This window comes from Odocoileus virginianus, chromosome 1 (genome assembly GCF_023699985.2).
Source record: "Odocoileus virginianus isolate 20LAN1187 ecotype Illinois chromosome 1, Ovbor_1.2, whole genome shotgun sequence".
Classification (NCBI taxonomy): Eukaryota; Metazoa; Chordata; class Mammalia; order Artiodactyla; family Cervidae; genus Odocoileus; species Odocoileus virginianus.
Genome location: NC_069674.1, coordinates 59,578,152 through 59,597,481, shown reverse-complemented (window position 1 = coordinate 59,597,481; position 19,330 = coordinate 59,578,152). Strand labels below are relative to the sequence as shown.

The window sequence follows — 19,330 nt, the reverse complement described above, 5'->3', positions numbered from 1 at the left end:
TTCAAGTCCCAGCACATGGGATCAAGTCCTGATCTGAAGTAAATGGTTTCAGAATGAGTCCGTGTGTAGATTCAGATGTCCATATTGTGGATTTAGCTGGTGGCTTTCTCATGTTGTATTAATCTTTCATTGGTTCCTCTACAACCTGTATATTCTGTTAATTGGATATTAGGTCTAGAGATGTGATTAAATTCAGCCTTGTTTGTTTATTTGTTTACTTTGGGGAAAATATCTCATAGTTGGTGCTCTATACCTTTATCTTCCTTTAACAAGAACTTGGTGTCACTGTTGCTCCTTCACTGGCACTACTCAAGGTTACTCAATCAGGAGGTGTCAGCTTGATTCCTTTATAAAGTTCCCTGTTATCCTCTCACCTGATGAATGTTCAGTTCAGTTCAGTCCTCAGTCGTGTCTGACTCTTTGTGACCCCATGGACTGCAGCACACCAGGCTCCCTGTCCATCACCAACTCCCGGAGTTTACCCAAACTCATGTCCGTTGAGTCGGTGATGCCATCCAACCATCTCATCCTCTGTTGTCCCCTTCGCCTCCTGCCCTCAATCTTCCCCAGCATCAAGGTCTTTTCAAATGAGTCAGCTCTTTGCATCAGGTGGCCAAAGTATTGGAAGAATGTAGTATCCATTGATAATCATTGCCTAGATCCATTCTTTCTCTTTGAAATTAGATAGTGCTGATTTTTCTAATTCTGTCATGTCTTATACATTTATTGACTAGAATTCTCTTCTAAAAAGGAATTCCCCCTCATCTACTGTTTGAGTACCTTGACATACAGTTTGCACAAAAGAGACAAGATAAATGTTTGATTCTTTTTCCATGTTTATAAATTTGGAGGGTAATAAATTTGTGTCCTTGCAACCTCTAGTAAAGAGAAGTGAAATCTTTGCTGTAAGTATTATGAACTCATACATTTTTAGACATTGGTTATCTACTGCAGTCATTATTCTTTTTGCTCAAATTGCCCTGTCTTAGGCCACTTTGACCCCTGTCTTCTTGACACAATCTTATCAATCTTTGATCAAGAATGGATCAAATCTCTCATCTCCTTTACTGATTTCTAAAGGATGCTAGATATAACTCTGTGGGCATGTTGAGTATCTGATGACAAGTAGGCATTCGGGGGGTTGAGAGGGAGCAATTGAGTATTTCTCCAGACGTCACTGTGTTAGATCTTCTTTTTGAGGAGAAAAGGTTGGAAGGTAGCTTTGTGGTAAGATTTCTATGGCAGGTTCTGATGTTAAAATGAAGATTCTGGAACTGTTTTCTCATACAACACGGTATGAGTAAGGGCACTGGTCTGTAGTAAGACATACTGGCTCCAAATCCCCTGACCACTTCCTGACTCTACAGCTTGGTCACGTTATTCATACTCAGTACATTTCTGTTTTTCCAATTCTCTAAAGTGCTGATGGTAATAATACAGACCTCTTAGAGTGGCTGTCTGATTTACTTGAAGTAATAACAGTAAAACACCCAGTACAAAGGCCTGCCATGCACAGGAAATGACCAGGAAATGGCTGGTAACATCAAAATGCAGCAAGTCATATCCATGGGATTCTGGCATTAAGTCTCAATTTTTTACTTCATGCTGTATGGATGTGAAGCAGGATTTTTTGAGAAAGCAAGGGTTTTCTTTCATTTTCACTATGCAGGCCTTGAAGTTTCCTGTGTGGTTGATTTGTTTACTCAGTCCACAGCATCATGTGACTGTTTCCTACCATCAGTGTGAAATCTCAGATGGAAGTATATTAACCCTGGATCCAGGACAACAGCTCAGCAAAACTAAGCAGACTTTATTTAAAGAAAGCGCTCGTTCTCTTTTTCTGGACACACAACTCATAACAACTATGCATTACATTAAGTAGTGGCTTGGTGATGCTTTCATATAAATGAATTTTCCATTCAGTTGAAAGTTACTCTCTTCAAATGCTAAACTTTAAAAATACTTTAATAGCTCCTGATAAAAATTTTACTAAAAATGTAACTGCCTTAAGCAGAAACTGTTGAAACATCTCTTAACCTTTTCTTTATGTCTGCATCAGACAACTATTGCTGTGTAACAAATAATCCCACAATGGCTTAAAATGATTTTCATTCATTTGCCTTTCCCCAGATGCTGAGGAATTGGCTAGGGATTATTCTAGTAGGTTATATTGCAAGCCTATCTGACCTTGTGTTCTCACTGTGGATTGGGCTTGGGTATAGGGTCCAATATGAAGGGGCAGCAAACCAAGGAAAGCTTTTCTTAGAGTGATGGAAGAGACACAATAGAGCTAGTCCAAGGGTGCAAGCACATTTCAAGTCTCTTCTTGTATCCATTTGATTCCATTTCATTGGTCAAAGTAGGTCACATACTGAACCTAACATCAGTAACACAGAGAAGTACACCTCTTCCATAAATGTGGGAAAGGAAAGAGTTTGCTAAACACCAATCTATTTGATCATACTAACCAGAGTCATTGATATGATTATCTAACATGGCTTTAAGTTATATACAATTATTATTTGTACCTTTAGTTGCTCAGCCATCAGTACTACTTTCAACCTACTTATTTTGAACCACAGATAAACCAGTCTTTTAAGAAACATTTTTAGGTAAGGATAAATAAATTCTGTATGAGAATTTCAGGCCTTCTCCTGGGACGTGAAGCATTTTCATGGCTGTTTTGGGTACTTGGCAAACTTTTCCTTTACTTTTCTGTATACAATTTGTTCTAAAAAGAATCTCTGATGTTGCCAGAAACTTGACTTCTGGGAGTAAGAGGTTAACTCAATATGTAAAGGTAAACTGCTAGGAAACAGAGGTTAATTCATTTTGTTATAGTAACTGAGTCATGTACTATACTAGTAACTCTAGACTTTCAGGTTCTAATCTTATATTTTCAACCAACTCACAGAACAGCAGGGGCAAATTATCTTGTCTCTGGGTGCTTGTAAGTGTAGCCAGTGGAGATGATCAAAATGAAAGCTTGAAGAATTGTGGTAGCAATCAAATAGCAAATAAATTTATTTTCAACAATTTTAAAATCCTATTAGTATAAAATTCTCCTGATTTCTAATTATTTTGCCTAAGATGCATTGAAATTTACTTTACCTTAGTGCAATCAGTGGAGAAAGGCATTTTAAAAAAAAATAATGTTTTGAACCTACTTTAAAAAAGTACATTATAAAAATTAGAACATTTATTTGGGGGTATGATCGATGCTAATTATAATTAGTGCTAATTTTCAGTGTGCTTAATCTGTTCACAAAGCAGACCCAAGGGACTTTAAATTCACAATCTTCATAAGGAATTAAAAGTAATAGAGTTTTTTACTTAAATATGTTCCACAATAAATCATGTTTTCTTAATTCAAGGTTTATTTTTAACTAAATCACATGGGTAGGATTTTACCATGTTTACAAGATTGTGTATTTTTCAGGCACAAGAAGAGCACTGCCAATCTCACAGTAATGTGCGATATGCAATGCCTCGTGTTTCAGTAGTTGGTGGCTAGTGCTTTTCTCTCGCTCTGAGTCCTCTCTCTCTCCTGTGTGTGTGTGTAAAACCTCAAATGTAGTGTATTCTAAGTGGGAGAGAGAAGTGGAGTTGCCACTTCCACAAGTGCCTCCCTGTGTATGTTAGCTAAAGGTTTAATTGAACAATACATTCTCCTTTGGCCTTTCAGTTTCTTATAGGAAGAAAAAAGAATTTTGTAATAAACCACTTTGATGCTGGACTTGATGGGAAATCCCAGGCTGCTGGGGGATTTGCAATCTTGTCATCCCTCGGTAGAGATAATAATAAAAAAAAAATTTTTTTTAAGGTAGATTTTGTACTGCAGAAACCACTGCCCTTGTTTCTAGCCATTCTTCTCTCCATGACTCTCCTGTGGAATTAACCAACCCCGACCTCGAGGGTTCTTCCAGACCCACAGAGGAGGATGTAGTGATGGCTGTTACAGCCACCATTAACATCATGATTTATGAGAATTTCAGGGTCAAATATCATGTATTCAGGATCCCAAGGCATGCCTTCATTGAAGGCATGGTTCTCTTGACATAGGTTTTCTCTCATTCCAGGCATGACAAAGGTTTTTAAAATTTTTTTAATTTTTAAATATTTTATTACTATTTCTCTTAACATTTATTGTGGGTTTATTCCATGCTGGGCACTGTGCTAAGGACTCTACATGTGTAGGAATCTCAATTAATTCCCACAGCTCTCTTTGGCAAGTGTTCCTCCAACATCCATTGGATGCACCCAGGGTTTGGAGGTGCAGAGAGGATCAGCAGTTTGTCACATGGCTGGTAAGAAGCAGACTAGGGCTCTAACTCAAGTCTATGTCCCCTTCGAGGATGCACCCATGAGCACAATGCCTTGTGCCCCATTACCCTGTGATCCGCTTCCTTTGGTCTTGACCTTTTGAATTATGGTACTTCACGTAGTTTTCCCTCTTTTCGTTCTTGAGTCTCAAGTTTAGTTACCATCTTTCTTTTTAGTCCTCTAAAGGAAACGACCATTACTTAATCATTTAATTTAATAGACGTGTATTATACATCAGGTGTGTGTGGAGTACCATGTTAGGAATTTGGAGCTATAATGATTTTGTTTTTTGATTTTTTTCTTCCTATTACAATCTGTAAAACATTTGAGGGAGCTGATAAAATAGATACGAGTAAATCTCAAAGACCATGAAGATATAATAGCTTCCTTCAAGGGAACGAGAGTCCCACTTGCAGGGCATTCTTGCATGTTGTCTATCTGGTCTGTTCTGCAAGAATTCTTCAGTCGCACTTTCCCTCTCAGACTTCTTAGAGGTCTGCCCTCACCTTGAGCCCTGGGTTCAAGTCATCTTGATTCGTGACCATGATGAGCAGTGTCTCCTAAAGATTTTGTTGTGTGCAGAATAATTTCATGTGGACTGTCTAGTTTGTTCCCTACAACTTTGAGAAGCAGCAGTCAAATCGAAACTGAGTCATATAAATACAGCTTGCCCACATTTTGTCAGGCTCTTCCAAACCTCACTGCTTCCTTGAATTATCCACTGGACTTGCATTCTTCTGACTTGGGGTTCCTTCTTCCTGTTTCGCTTCTTCTTTCTTAGGCTTTTTACAGTACCCCACTCCCTTTCACATCTCAGCACTTTTGTTACTGCCCTATTGGTAGAGCCTGAGGAAAATGATAGAAGCTGTGTTCTTTGACAATGGTCATTTTCAAATATTTGGGTACATTGTTCGTGTAAATATGCTTACAGCAGAGGAACTGTGTTATCTGTGCCTAACAGAGTTGAAAACAGAAATTGACCACAAGGTCTGTATTCCTACAGCCAAGTGGAAAGTGATGTTCCTGCACGTTGCCACAAGTAGATGGCTGATCCTAACCTCCTCTTGAGCAATTTAAGCCGGCACCGGAAATCTAAGATATGTCTAAAGAATGCGTCAGGAAGGAAAATTTTCTTAAATGGTGTTAAACACAAGTGGTAGATACATAACGTTTCCCTATCCATGTTAGAAAACATCTAAATTGTTAAAGGATCTTCAAAAAATTTGTTAAAAAATTTTTTTTTCAGAGACTGAGTTTTGTTAACATTGACCCTTTGAAACCTTTGCCAGATTTAGCAAATAAAAGTACAAATCACCCAGTTAAATTTTAATTTCAGGTAAATGATGAATTTTTTATTTAAATACTTTTTTTTTAAGCTAAAATGTGTTCATGGAATTTGCAGGACCATCTTATACTAAAAACATATTTGTCATTTTTATGAAATTCATAATTATTTGAGCGTTCTGTATTTTATGGGCTTCCCTTGTGGCTCAGCTGGTAAAAAATCTGCCTGCAATGTGGGAGACCTGGGTTTGATCCCTGGGTTGGGAAGATCCCCTGGAAAAGGGAACGGCTACCCACTCCAGTATTCTGGCCTGATGAATTCCGTGGACTGTATAAATCCATGGGGTCATAAAGAGTTGGACACGACTGAACGACTTTCACTGTATTTTATATGCAAATCCAACTTTTAAAAAAATGTTTAATGATCTATATTTACTTACTAGATAAGTTAGAGTATTTTCTGAAATGTAAATAATCTTTACAGAAGCAATTTCTCTAAATTTAGTTCTTCTGATAGAAATTTAACTTGGATAACCAAGGAGGCATAGGTATTTAAAAGCAGATGTGACTGCAACTTGATTGGATTAAATTGAAGAGATGGAATGGAATCCTCAAAACAGCAAAGCAGGATTTATAGCTAATATCCAGTCAATATTTGTTTTCCTTTAATGTTTCCCCATTGCTACTAATTCTGCCCTCTGGAGGTTATAGAAAAAAATGAAGATGATGTTATTAATGATGGCACTATATTAATGAGATTAATTATGTGCAAGGTACTATTTTAGTGTTTGTTTTAGTTTATTTAATCTTTACAACAGCCTTGCGAAATAGGTGCTTTTGTGATTTCTGTCTTACAGATTGGAAACTAAAGCGCAAAGATGTTAATTGGCTTAACCAAGGCCACATCTCTCTGTCAATTCTTGAATTATTTTCTCTTTTATAGCCTTTGAGTTTTAGTTACTTCTGTTATACCTTGTAGGACAATGTCTCTAGACTCCTTTCTGTTTTTCCCTCAGCTCTAGGCTTTCTGCGGTTTGCCAGTGCCCTTGACTATGTTATAGCCAAAATTTTAAAGTCTAGTTCGCATGTAATATAATTTATAGGCAGAGTACAGCGGGGTTTTTAATTGCTTTTGAATAGAATGCTGGAGTTCAGATAGTGGCCCAAGCATTATGGGAGATTGTTTGTTTGTTTTTTTGTGGCAAATGTACTTCCACATGACAGTATTGCCTCAGACTGAACTTTTAGTCAGGTAAAACTTCTGGGATCTCTATCTGCACAAAATGCAAGTAAGCCAAGTCTCCCTCAGTTTGTACACTTATTTGTATAATTGTTAGGAAGTGTTTTGCTGTACCTCATTCTTCCTGCCTGATATCATCTCTAAAATGTTTATTTCTTTATTTTATTTTTGGCTGTGCTGGTTCTTCATTGCTGTGTGGGCTTTCCTCTAGTTGGCGAGCCGGGGTTTCTCTAGTTGTGGTGCACTCAGGCTTTGTTCTGCAGCAGGTGGGACCCTCGAGCATCAGGATCGAACCTGTATCTCCTGCACTGGCAGGCAGATTCTTTACTGCCGAGCCATCAGGGCAGCCCCTGATACCATCTTGTGTAATCCTTTGTAATATACATAATGGAAATAATGATACATGTTTAGAACAGAGACCCAGATTCCAAGGGAAAGGACGTGTAAGATGCATGAGCCCCTCTCTGCTCTTCCTCACCTAGACCATCAGCGACCTCTGCCTGTCTTCCCAACCGGCTTATGTAGACATCCTATAGAGTGACATCAGTGTATCTGTTCTGTTTGACCCTATTGTCTTTGGGGAAGAAGGTTGGAGCTGTGTTACAGCATTTTTCTGACAAACTTTTCCTTTTTCCATTTTCCTTTCATAATACCCATCAATCCAGTCTAGTCAGATATACTCTCCTGAAATCACTCTTTCTGTGCCCTATTTGCTGCTGTAAAGTTTCTCACAAAATAATGAACCTGTTACTCATCATACTTTGCTCACAGTAATCAAAGTGTTAGAAAGTTAATAATAGGAAAGAGTATTTTCCTGGGTGATTTTAGGCTATTTCTGTTTCATGTAAGGAAATAGGACATCTCTAGTGGTATTAGACGGGCTTCCCTAGTAGCTCAGCAGTGGAGAACCTGCCTGCCAATGGAGAAGACAAGGGTTCAATCCCTGGGTAGAGAAGATCCCCTGAAGAAGGAAATGGCAACCCATGGTAGTATCCTTGCTGGGAGATTCCATGGATAGAGGAGCGTGACGGGCTACAGTTCATGGGCTTGTAAAAGAGTTGGACATGGCTGAGTGACTGAGCAAGTGGTGTGAGATATAGCTGGGGGCAGAATATATTGATAGAAGTGGAGTAGAATATGAAATAAAAGGCACTTTTCATTTGTCTTAAGGAAGGTTCTAACTTCGATGTCAATTAATTAAGCATTTCTTAATTTAAAAAAGGAGACAAAATTATTTTCATACACTGATAACCCTAACATTCTAAAAAGAATTTGATAAATGTATATATTTTCAATTAATCCATCTACAACACCCATTTAGTAGAGAACAATTTTATATATTTGCCAGCCTTATCAATGAAGTGTAGCATCTATGAAGATGTTCAATAAATAAAGTAGTCAGAATTTTACTCACTTTGCCTTGTACATGTCATGAATACCTACCACAGCATAATTGATGTTTATTCTTCTTCTGGGACTGCTTTGACATTTCTTTGCTACCTTTTATCCTTTAAGTTTACTGATTATAGTGTTTCCTTCCCCAGAGTATTAAAATGAATAGTGTTTTATAAAAATTTGAGAAAATTTTGCAGAAAATTATAAATATTACTTCACGCTTTCTTGTATCAACATTCAGCATAAAATGCTGCCATAATATTTTAGACAAATAACTGCATGTTAAAAAATATTTAGATAGCACAGCTAACTCAGTGAACATGAATTTGAGCAAGCTCCAGGAGATAGTGGAGAACAGAGGAGCCTGGTGTGCTGCAGTCCACAGCGTTGCAAAGAGTCAGACATCATTTAGGGACTGAACAACAGCAAAAACATATACATAAATCTATATCTGTATCTGTATATATAAAAATGATCAGTGCTCTTTCCAAGGCCATCTGTTATATACCATGGTTTAAAATAAGATTTCATAATACATGGTATTACAACTCATTATAGAACACTTATAAATGATTTAGTAGTGGAAGACTTTCAAAATACTTATTCCATCATTCTTAAGTACATGGTAGTGCCATGTACTTAAGTTTATAATTTTCTGTTTTGTACACAATTATTTTCAAAAAGACTTGCTGTCTTCTACAAACATTAAATTTTTTTTTTTTCTTTTCTTTTTGACTGTACCCCACAACCTATGGGATCTTAGTTTCCCGACCAGGGATTGAAACTGGGTCCCTGGCAATGGAAGTGTGCAGTCCTAACTACTAGACTGCCAGGGAACTTCTGAAATAGTTTTATACTATAAGAAGTAAAAAATGAAGCATGTTCTAATTTGGTTTCCTTTTATGTGGTTTATTTTTCCCACTGTGTAAATGTGAATACCATTGCATTTTTGTTCTTAATGTTCATAGGGAGCCCAAATATGTTGCATTTTTTTTGGCTAGTAGGATATTTGGCTAACTTGTAGCATTTTCCTTTTTGTGTAATTTAATTTACTCTGTAGTCATTCATGTTGGGGATGAGGAAAAGATTTATTCCAAAGGTTACTTTGGTCAGAAAAGTGTACTGTTTTTTAATTTCTAACTTCTGACTACTGACAGACATTAACCTCATCTGTTGAATATTGGTTGGCATTCAATTGCTCTTTCCTAGTCCTGTTGACTTTTTTCTGCCTTTTTCTCATTTGGCATCACATTGAATAAAATTAAACATGTCTAAGTATTCTACTTACCATAATCACCTTGACATTTATGTTTAACAGATCTCTTGGAGAAAAGAATCTCTTACCTATACTGTTTTGTTGTATACTGTTGGAAATAATACTTGTATTTGTCAGTCTTTAAGAACTAGTGTATTTATTTATATCTTGATTGAATGTAGTATTTTTTCCTGAAAAAATGAAATTCTATGTAACGGTTAGTTCTTCTCTGCATCATACACAGAAAAATGAGATTTAATGACAAACTGAGTGGATCAAAGCTTAATTTCAGTTTTAAATTAAAAATTAAATTTTAAAAGTTTCATTTTGTTTCATAAAACTCTGAACACACTCTTTCTAGAACTTAGGACTTAATTGTAACCATAAAGAAATAATAATCAAGCTTCCTAATAAGATGAGTGTTTGGGGAAATGTGAATTAAACCAGCCGCCTGGAGAGTGTCCAAATATTGCAAAACATATTTTGGAATTATCAAGTGATACTTAGGGTGGAATTCCGTAAATAATCAAAGAAGCCAGATGTCTTTGATCATCAAATAATCTGTGGAAGTGTGCCAATGTGTCCTAAGCTTTCCTCATCTGTTTTTTTCTTTTAACTAACCTATTTAATACAAAAATGAGTTCCAAAAATGTTAACTATTTTTGCCAAATCCAGTTTGTCGTTGTTAACTCTGGTTGTCCAGATCCTAAACTAATGAAGAATTAGATTTCAAAATATTTTAATGACCCTTGACTCTCAGACAACTTAAATCAGCAAATATTTATTGCATGCCTACTATGAGCAAGAAAGTTATTCCTGTTTCCAGGGAATGCAAAAGTAAATAAATCACACTATTCAAACTACTAAGAATTATTCTAAAAAAAAAAATTTCACATGCCACTTGTTAAAGAGTTCTTTAAATCTACATCTGAAAATATTTTTAGCATACATATCAACAAAAAATACTTTAGGAATTTTTATTTACTGTGAAAGACTCTAGGAGAATATAGCAAAAATGTCATATGTGATTCTTTCTCTTGACAAAGTAACTTTATGATCTTTAAGTAACTTTATGATCAAAGTAACTTTAAGAGAATATAAAATAACAGATAATGCAAGGAAACAAGTCAGTGATAATTGTATTAAAATTGTAAGTGCTACAAGAGTACAAAGAAAATCAAGTTAAGAGATCAGTAGTCACTGCATTTATTTGGGTACTTCTTTTGGACTGGAAGAGTTTATTACCATTATACCCTGAATTTGTTTTTCTAGGGAACTATTCTCCTTCCCTTCCTCTGTTCCTTCCTTAATTAAGGCAAAATTTAGCCCCACTAACGTTTGCATAATCACAAGTTTCATCATGGTTTTGTGTGTATGTGGGAGGGGGGTGGGGTCTATGTGGAAGTACTTTTTAATGAAAATCTTTAGTTCAGAAATTAAAGTTGTCACACCACTTTTTGAAGTGGATTAAAATTCCATTGTTTGCTGCCAATGAGTATGGCTCAATATTTAGGATCTAGTTATATTTAATTATAGTATTTAATGAACTGTGTCTGAATTTCCTGCTAAATTATATACATTTTTAGAGGAGAGACTATCTTAGCATTAAGCTGTCTAACTGATCTCCAGGTTCGCAGCACTCCCCTGCAAGCTGCCCTCTACACTACCTTCACTGCTGGGCCAGCCAGAGCAGGGAGCTGCATATGAGTCTCCAACAACTCTCTGTTGTCTCCAGCAAACATTTCTGAGCACAAGCAAAAGGTCTCTCTCCACCTTTGCCTCCTTCCCCTCCCCTGCAAAAATTCTCTGAGCAGGGCTCTGCCTTTGCTGTGTGGCTACTTCTCTTCTATCAGAATGTCTCTTTGCCCCGTTTTCTACTAGGTGAATTCTTCTTGTCTTGTAAAGTTCTAGTTCAACAATTAGGTCTTCAGAATATTTCCCAGAGCCCACTGTTATAATATGTTGTTTCATAATCTGTATTTCCAGATTTATTATAGCATGTCTGGGGTTTCATGTCAGCAGGAGTCCAATCAACTACAGTAACCACACTAATTACAGAACAGAGATACTTTAATATAAAGGATTGTTAACTGGTATGACAGTGTTACCTGAGAAACCGCTGGGTGGGTTGGGGGCTGGTGGCAAGAAGAGGTTAGGTTACTGAAACCTAGAAGCTTAGAGGGGGACCCTACAGAATTGTTGGGCCCTACAGCCCATTCATTGGAAGAGACCTTGAAGCTGGGAAAGACTGAAAGCAGGAGGAGAAGAGGGCGACGGGATGAGATGATTGGATGGCATCACCGATTCACTGGACGTGAACTTGGGCGAACTCCGGGAGATGGTGAGGGGCAGAGAAGCCTGGTGTGCTGCAGTCCATGGGGTCGCAAAGGGTTGGACACGACTGAGCGACTGAACAGCAGCAGTAACAGGACTGAAGTTGACCTGAGGTGAGGGTGGTGCCCTGCTTGAGAGTCCTTGTGGGCTGGGACGCAGCGTGGAGCTCGCTTCTGCTGAGGTCTCTGGTTGTGGCTTGTTCTGCTGGTGTGTGGAGTCCAGCCAACTGGATCCCAGTGCTGCTGGAGGTACTGGCCACTGCCCAGGGGAAGACGTGTTGCCTGGATGATAATCATAGGAGCTGCCAACAGACAGGAGGTCACGTGGGAACATCCACCCACCAGAAGAAGTCCCTTCTCCCTCCCCAGTCTTCTAGTCTCCCAGGATGTCCTGTGGCAGGCAGAGGAGCCAGCACCTGGTAAAGCTGAAATGGGGTTTGCTGAACCTAGCATCCCAGAACAGAGCATAGAGGGGTGAACTTGGAGATGATGGGTAGTGGCTTTTAACTGACTCAAGGGATAAATAACTACTGTCATCTTAACCTGACCACGAGATCCTTGATACAGGAGTATTACTAGTGTATCATTTACCTGTCATCCCCAAATCCCTGTAAAATCTCCATCTACTTATTTGACAGTAAAACCTAATCTAAATTGTTGATATGATATTCATACACGTTTGTGCAGAGACATTAACATTGATCCATATCTGTTTGGAAAGGTTAGTAATTCTTGATATTTAATCCAAGTTACTTGGTGAAGTCTGGAAACATACTGAATCACATGATATGTCTGATACTAAGGTTTCTGATAAGTGAACCTGGATCACAAGGGCCTAGCATCTGTATTTTGTTGTGGACGTGTTCAGTAGCGATTCAGTGAAATGCAAATTGTTGATTGCCTGTCTGTTGTTTTATTTTGCAAGCTGATAATCTGGTCATGGATAGTTTCTTATTTTCTTTCTTTTGTAACAGGAGGATTTCTAAAGAGATAGCAAATCTGTGAACACTTTGTACTTTCTGAGTTCATGGAATTGTTAAGGTTTATTAGAGCTTTCCAACTGGAAATGGGAGCTCTTTGGTTAGAGCTGTTGAGCAAAAGACCTGAAGTGATTGTGGATTCCCAGTCTCTCTGTCATTTAGCAAGTTATGACTCAGGGATGAGTTTTCCCAACAGTTTTTAGAAAAGTGATGAAAGGGTATGTATTTCACATGAATTTAAGAGAGTCAAGAAAATTCCACTAAAATCTTAAACATATAAAAAGAGTAATTTGGGGTTTCATCTAATCTTTTTTACTGAAAATCATATCAAAAAAGGCTCCTCTTTCCATGGCAAGGCTCAGATGGTAGCTTCCTTCCAGCTTTATTTCTAACAGCGTTGAATATTGCTCCTGGTACAATTTTCTAAAGCTAGTGTACTTTTAGTTTTCTATGCTAAGGGCAAGGACATGCAAGTAAGAAGGTAAGTATTTGGCAAGTGATTGTGAATAATAATAAATTCAAAGGTTAGAAAATATTCAAGAGGATTATACTTGCATTCCTTTGAGAAGATTGAAGACTGCTCTGAGAATGTAACACTTTGTCAGTTTGTATAACATTCCTATTGAAATAGAATCATTCTTGAGTTCATTCCAGTTAGAGAAGTAATAGAACTATAATTAAAAAAGTGTTCTTGCCTTCAGGTGGTAGAGCCATAAAGATTTACAACTTAAATCTGGTAGAGTCATTGAAATTTCAAACTATCCTTAATAAGGATGCTAAAAAAAATTCTTCTTTTAGTTAGCACTTATTGATCCTTCTCACATGTGTAGTACACTCTGCCAGGCAGGGGTTGTGGAAAATGTTAATACAAAAGGTAGAAGTTCCTCATCCGAAAATACTTAAAACTGCTAGTTGGGAGGAAGATAAAATGAAGGAGAACTAAGTAATAATGGTTAAGAAGAGGAGGGAAAAAAAAATGGTATAAGATGCCCATGTCGGATATGAATAAAAACGTCAGATTTTTGGGAGGAGAGTCCTATTGTGGGCTGTGGTAAAATCATATTATCACCAACGCTATTATTTTAGAAAGCAGAATAGCTTTGTAGAACAAATTGTCTTTCTGTCATGTAACCCAAAACACTGATTTGGTTGCAAGAAATTCCGTAGAAGGAAGCACCTTCTGCTCCAGAGCTTCACTCCAGGCACTTTCCTGGCTAAGACGAGCAGTGGCTGCTGCTCAAAGGACACCCGACCCAAGTGTGGACCATCCGGCTACATCCTCTTCCAACCTTCCAAGTAGAACGAACCCGTGGGCAAATGCCCTCCTCGGCTTGCCATCTTCCCTGTTCCCTCTTCGCTGTTTGACTACTTCTTTTTTTGTTGTTCACTTGCCCAGTCGTGCCTGACTTTTTGTGACCCCATGGACTGCAGCACACCAGGCTTCCTTGTCCCTCACCATCTCCCGGAGTTTTCCCAAATTCATGTCCATTGAATCGGTGATGCCTTCCTTTTCCGGGAAGTCTTTTTTGTGTCCTCCCAGTGAATTGGGTGCTCTTCATCTGTGCTGTGACCCCAACCATGTCTATCTTGGCCCGTCCTTCTCCCCCACCACCACGTCTGCCAACGATAGTCATGTCTTAGTTAGTCTGGGCTGCTGTAACAAATGACCATCGACTGGATGGCTTAAGTGACAAGCATTTATTTCTGTCAGTTCTGGAGGCTGGTGGTCTGAGATCCAGGTGCCGGCATGGTCAGGGATCTTGGGGAGGGCTTTTCTTGCTGTGTCTTCACGAGATGGAAGGAGAGATAGGTAGCTCTCTCTTCTCTTCTTAGGAGAGTGGTAGGTCCTATTTCCTCCCTATTATAAATAAGCAAACCAAGAATTGGAGAACTTAGCCCTTTTCTCTAAATCTTCCAACAAGGGGTGGAGTTGAGATTTAAATAAGTTATTCTTACTGTTGAGTCTTGCCTTTTAGCAGTGACCCCGTGCTGCTTCCCTCATTGGGCTGAGAGTCCCTTGAAAGCAAGAATTGTGTCTTTTGTTAATAGCCAATCCTGTGACTGCCAAATAAGAATAGCAAAGGTGTGAGAGTTATAAGTATATTTAGCCTACAGGGCCAAAGTTAACTCATTATTCTCAGAAGAAAAGCATTGAGCCTGCATCCACCTGGTGACCTAAGGTTATCGTTTATTGTTTTATTCACTGTCTGGCAGCACTCATGTCAAGCAATAGGTAATCATCTGGGTGCTCAGAATAGCCAGTCAGTGTTAATTCAAGGCTCTCACAGTGTGTTTTAACTGGCAGGCACATATACTACTACTCTGAAGGAGGCTCATTTTGTTAACATGGAGGGATGAGAGATGAAAGTTGGGAGATCATCCTAATGAGATCATTCGTTAATATTGCCCTTTTTTGTTGTTCAAAACAACAAGTGAACTGCTTCACTTGGGTACTTTCATGGTACCTTGTTAAAGAAGTGATTCCCTGGTGAACCACTTGGGGATAATCCAGGGAGGCAGAGATCCTACTTCCTATCAGAGGGTCTCTGAATCCACAAGAAGGATTTGGGACCATTAATTGAATGCAAGTGTGGACACTCCCCAAGTGCAGGGCCCTATGGGAGATGCCCAGGGATATAGAGATGAATAGGATACCACCTCTGTCTCTAGAAAGGTGAGACTCCCTCCAGCCAGTGGGGAGATTCCTGAAAGTTTCAATATGGGATGGCATGCTTTTCTTTAGGTTACATAATAGGCTGATCCTTGCTCAAGACAGAAGTTATCATTATTTATAATAATTTTTATTTGTAATGTGTCTGGAACTGTGCTAAACACTTTATGTGGATTATTTTTTTTAATTTCATAATAAACCCATGGGATAGATATTATTGTCTCTGTCTTAGAGATGAGGAAACTGAGGCTTAGAGAGAGGTTAATAACTTGTCCACATTCACATACCCAGAGGGATGGAGCTGGAATTCACACCCAAAGCCCGTGCTCTAAATCGCTGTATTAATTTACCTCGTCTGACCCAGAACAGTCTAGAAAAATAGAACCTTCAGAGCCATTACAGGATCCTTTAGAATCATTTGATCATTTAGTGAACTGATGAAGGATACAAGACATCTTTTCTATTTTATAGTTGAAGAAACTGACCTAGAGGGCTTGTCTGAAGCGAAGTTATACGTCTGTTACTAACTGGTAATACTAGGTTGTGAACACAATAGCCCAGTCTTCTTAATACCACTCCCAGTAGCAATGAAACAAATAGGAACCACTTACTATGCAGGAACATAGCGATCTGGGGTTTAATATATTTTCCTTCAATCCATTTTCCCTTTCCCTATTGTGTGGCCATGCATCATTTTCTTGACTATATAATTACATACCTGCTTCAAGATGAATACTCTAAGCACAGTGAGTAATGGGCTGAGATGGAATGTGGTCACCCTGTAAAGTCATTCAGTATCTTCCACAAGAAATGTAAATAAAGAAGCTGCTCCTGGCAGCAGACAGCCAGACTTCATCTGATAGGTGTCTGCTGTGGTTCTCCGTGGCAGTCACATGGCAAGGGTGTCAGAGCTCCTGGGGATTTCAAAGGGCGGCCTTTGAAGGCATGTTTTGTGCCTCTCTGCTGCTCTGGGGAGTTTCCTCTTCCCTGTAGGTGCTAGAGGCCAGTCAAAGCTATCAGCTCTAGAAGGGCTGGCAGGAAACCGGTCCCTGCCTGTTTCCTGCAAGAAATGAATGCCTCTTTGCAGCAGGCAGCAGGCCCAGGGCTTTACCATGTCATTTACACATTTTTTCTTTCTTTTCTTTTTTTTTAAGCCCTCCAGTTATCACTCCATGAGCGTGGACAAGACTTACTTTTTTTGCTCAGTATATTTTCCACTCCTTTACAACTTAGCTGAAGTTGAACCTCCTCTGGGAACACCTCCCCAGCTAACTCAAACCCACGCTCCTGCCCCCTACCCCTCTTAGGATGCCTGGCATTGCTCTGGCCAGCCCTTCACGATTCAGATGCCCTGCCTCCACGGCTTTCCTCGGCAGGCCCTGGACATTCGACTGCCAGTGTGTTTTGTTTACTTGCTGTCATGGTGCTTTCCGGTTTGATTCTAGGAATAAGGTTATTTCTTAACTAATATGATTAGTTTTCCTGATTATAAATGTAATAATATTCATTGTGTAGCATTTTTTAAAAAGAGAGGTAAAAAGAAAGGTTATGAAATCGCCCATGAACTTACCACCTGGGAACAACCAGAGTTGACCTTTTGGGCCATTTGCTTTCCTTGTCAGATGTGAATGGCACTGTTTATGTTTGTTCTGTCCTTGAGCTGAAGCTGGTCACCTGAAGTTTTATCACGTGGGAGTGCCATGGACCTTTTATTTATTTATTTATTTTTGGATCTTTGGCCAGAAGCTCTATTTTGTGACAGTTCAATCCGTACCAGCTGCCTTCTTGTAATTGACAGTCCCCCATCATCATAGGGGCTTGTCTAACAAGACAAAACACCTGTTTTCTCACCAAGAGAGAAAGCTGTATTACTTTTTTGGATTGAAAGAATCATAAGCAAAAGAGAGACTGGCTTAGTGTCCTTACAACCTCTCATGTTGATGGAGCTGTGGTAAGTGGTGTGGAACTGGCTTATGAAATTTTTGCTCCACTTACCGGGATATTTTGCAGCTTCAAAACCTTTCATTTGCACAGAGTTCTGCATCTGCTAGAGTTCTCTGATGCAGATAATAGAATCCGCCCCAGCTGGTTTAAATGGGATTTGTTATGGGATATTAGCTGGCTTACAGACTCTCTGAAAAGATGCAGAAACACGCTCCAGGCTATATTTCCATGAACATTTCCTAGAACCACCCCACGGGACTAGCCTGACAAGCAGGCTGCCATTGCCACCAGCCTCCGAACCACACCGCCTTTGCCGTGACCCACGAAGCTGCCACACGTGTGACTCCAGCCCTCATGCCTCTGCCATCACCTGTGCCAGCACTGAGGGTGTCCTGGGCCTAGCTCTTTTCTCACATAGTTCATGGCTGAATCAAATCTCACATGTGAGTGATAGAGCCTGTTCTCATGGCTATACCTTCTGTTCACAAGGGAGGATTCACAGTATGGGGAACTGTCAAAGATAGCCCCTTCCTCTTTGGAAAAAAACAGGAAAGAACAAGATTTTGGATGCCCACCCATGTCCTTCTCAATAATCCTCTTTTCCGCTTACAACGGGAATTCCATGGCAGTCCAGTGGTTAGGACTCAGCACTTTCACTGCCGGGACCAGGTTCAATCCCCAGTTGGGGAACTAAGATCCCGCAAGCCATGTGGCCTGGCCAAAACAAACAAATCAAGATATGCTCACATTGTAATGTATGTCTCCCAATCCTACCCTGGCAAAATTGTAGAACAGGAGCAGAGTCTGTGTTCATTGTCTGTTCATCTTTGGGAGGGTTCAAGTGAGATACAGAGAGCATCAAGTAGAAGATAAGATGTGATGAGATCTTAAGCGTCCCACTGGTTAATGCTTTTCATTTTTATGATTGTATCATGCAGGAGTGAAGGGGGATAGGAGATTGTGGAGAAAGGCTGGCAGGTAGTAAATGCAGACTAAGTATTCTCGAGGCCTTTCTAGAACCATAGCTTTCAGTTTCAAGAGAGTCTTTTCCATTTTCATCAGAGTGGAAGGTACTGCAGATGTTTTTGCTTAATGGTGGTTTATTTTAAACTGGGGAATTTTTCATACTTTGTGACTTTGAGGTGGACTCTCATTATTACTGAGTTTTCTGCTTATAACTTCTCTCTCCTTGGTGGGGAGGGAGGAGGGGGGAGCATCTGTGTGGAAATGTCCAGCAGCACCTGAGTATATGCAAGAGGTCAAGACGATGAGCGCTGTGGTCCCATTAGGGAAGACACAGTAAAACTCACAGGATGTATACTTCTGTTTATGCACGTGTTTTCAAATAGAATTGTTTAATGTCAGCTCGAGCTATCACCGTTTTTGGTGCTGGGGATAGAGCAGCAATAAAAGTATATTAGCACATCTTAGTGATCCTGACAATATATTCATAAAGAGGTGCTGATTAAGGAGCTGAATATTCATTCACATATTGACAACTGCCTTTACTTTGGTATAAAACATAAGATTTGAAAAAGTAGCCTTTCTTTTATTGGAGACAGAACTGCCCCTTCAGAAAGTCTTATGAATGTTTATAATGCATTTTCCCACTTCCGTGATTCTGTTATTTTCTTTTCCTCTTTGAAACTTACTTTGCTTTACACAAAGTGAATTTCACAGGTGGAGCAGATATTCATTGAGTCTTTTTTTTCAAGCTTTTTCATGCAAGTTGGACATTTACAAAAATATGAGGTTGGTAGGAGGATAGATGTCATAATTATCAACATTATTATTGGAGAGAAATACATATTAGGAGTATCCTAACTAGTATTTACCAACAGTAAATACTTCCTAGCTCACTGTGTGAGTGAATGAATGGATGGATGGATGGATGGAAAGCAGTAC

At 39.1% G+C, this 19,330-nt stretch overlaps 1 protein-coding gene and 1 long non-coding RNA gene across 3 annotated transcripts in view; one reads left to right on the top strand and one right to left on the bottom strand.

The window, feature by feature from the left end:
* Positions 1 to 19,330, top strand: part of DOCK4 (dedicator of cytokinesis 4) — a 470,931-nt gene that overhangs the window by 123,207 nt on the left and 328,394 nt on the right. The gene's annotated exons all lie outside the window — the stretch shown is intronic.
* Positions 14,494 to 17,116, bottom strand: LOC139036564 (uncharacterized). The gene is made up of 3 exons (XR_011489381.1): positions 17,052 to 17,116; positions 14,767 to 14,826; positions 14,494 to 14,668 (listed from the first exon to the last, which is right to left on the bottom strand). It is a non-coding gene; the product is annotated as an uncharacterized lncRNA (long non-coding RNA).